The following is a 2,407-nucleotide window of genomic DNA, read 5'->3' as shown; positions in this document are numbered from 1 at the left end:
TTGAACTCAGGGCTTTGCGCTTCTGAAGTGGGTGCTCTTCCACATGAGCCACACCTCCAGTCCTCTTTGCTCTGGTTGTTTTGGATATAGGGTCTCATTTGCTGTCCAGGCCAGCCAGGACCACCATCTACCTATTTTAAGCTTCTTGCCTTCATTAAGATGACAGTAGCATGCCCTATACAAGCTTTTCTTCAGATTGAGATGGGGTCTCACAAACTTTTTGGGGGTGGGGGCTGGGCTGGCCTGGAAACATGATCTGCCTGATCTCAGCCTCTAAAGTAGCTAAGATTGCAGGTGTGAGCTACTCATACCCAGCTCATATTTGTCCTTATGAGCTTGGCTTATCTTGGTCAACAAGATGATTCCAGTTCCATCCATTTTTCTGTAAGCAGCATAATTTCATTCTTTTTTATTGCTGAATAATACTCCATTATGTATATGTACCACATTTTCTTTATCCATTCATCCATTGTTGGACACCTAGGCTGATTCCATAGCTTGGCTATTGTGACTAGTGCTGCTATTAATATGGTTGTGCCGGTATCTCTATTGCATGCTGACTTACATTCCTTCAGATATCTGCCCCGGAGTGGTAAAGCAGGATCATATGACAGTTCTACTTTTAGCTCCTTGAGGAACCTCCATATCAGCAAAACTTAAATAACTGCTTCCCATTGTCCCATACTTGGCTCTGTTTATCTCTCTCTTATTTATTTTGTGATCTCACCAATTCTCCTGACTATAACTATAACCAGACAACTCTAAAAACCTATCTTAAATGGCAGCTCCATGGGGAATTTGTGCCCCATGATACACACACATCATCTCAGTCCTCTAATTCTTAACTCAGTAGCTCCCCTCCAAATACACAAAACCATTCTTCTTCCTGGGTTTCCTTTTGCCTGAGTGGTGCCAGCACTATGTCACCCAAGACAAAGCTGGAACTCATTTCGCCCTTCCTCTCACCCTTTATTTGCTCTTGGTTAAAAAATTAGTAGATTCTTCATGCCTACCTTTTCTCTCATCCACCCTCTTCTATTTTAGATGTAGTAACAAGATACTTATTTCCCTGTTTCCCAGGGAGAATGGGATGTCTTCTATGTCCATTCCATAAACTAGCAGATTTTTGAGTCCTTATTTGTGTGCCCTGGGAAAAGTTAACCATTGTGTAACTGTTTTTAATCCTTATAATAATCCTAAAATAAGTACTATTAGTTATCGCTATCTAAGGGTGAGGAAACTATGGTTTAAGGAGCTTAAATAACTTGCCCAAATCATAAAAGAAGTGTTGTGGTCAGTACTTCAAAACTTGGCAACCTGAGCACTTTGTCTCCTCTGTAGTGATCTTCTGTTGAGAGTTAAATCACAATGTCTACAACATTTTACAGTTTTTCAAGTCTTTCTCCAAGAAATTTGCTGTAAGTTACAGAACGTGCTAATTTTCTCTGCATATCCCAGTGTATGGCATACGGACTAGAGAGAAGAAAAAGAATTGTGTTTCTGTGATGGTTGTTAAAACCATTCAACAAATTGTGACTGCTTTAACAATTACTGTATGAGAGTCAAAAGAAATTGAAATTATATAATGGAAGTGCAATCATTTAACTGAAATGTTAGGTACAGATTGATGAAATAAATGGTTATTTTCCACTAAAAAAAAAAAAGAAATGAAACTCATAGACCTTTCCTCATGAATGAATGAGTGCCTAGTTTGCTTTGCCTTATGAGTTATATTTTCCCAAGATTTTGAGTCATGCTTCATTATTATTTAGAAATACCAAATTGAATTTTTAGCAAGAGAGAATTCAGTGTGTGCTCTTGATTTGGAAACAAGTTATTACAAAGAGGAAAATTCGGGGTTAAGTTCAGTTTTTTTGCAACTATGCTGAAATAGAAACAGCAGATTTTCAGCTCAGTCTCCAACGGAATGTGAGTGAAATGGTGTGGCCATGAAAGACAAGCCAGTAAAATTGGTTCTGAAACAAGTTTACGACTCTGTCATTATATTGGGATATCATGGATTCTAATGTTTGACCTTTGGAAAAACTGATGACATCACACTGAAATCTTGACTCAGAAGAGAATGTTCTCATATTGTTCTCTGAATCAATTTCTTTCTACATTATGCTTGTGTGTGTGTATGCACATATCTATGCGGACGGGCATCTTGTATATATTATAGACTGAATTGTATATCCCCCCTTTTTATGTTGAAATCCTAACCCTCAGAGTCTCAGAATGTGACTGTATTCAGAGACAGAGAATTTAATGAAGTAATTAAGGCAAAATGAAGTTATATGAATGGGTCCTAATCCAATATGACTGGGCCATATATATGCTAATGTGGGAGATCTTAGAATGAAACTAGCCCTGTTGGTGCTATTCTCAAACTTCTGGTCTCCAGAAC

Source organism: Castor canadensis, chromosome 6 (assembly GCF_047511655.1).
Source record: "Castor canadensis chromosome 6, mCasCan1.hap1v2, whole genome shotgun sequence".
In the NCBI taxonomy this organism is placed as follows: domain Eukaryota; kingdom Metazoa; phylum Chordata; class Mammalia; order Rodentia; family Castoridae; genus Castor; species Castor canadensis.
Note: the sequence above shows the minus strand (reverse complement) of the source record.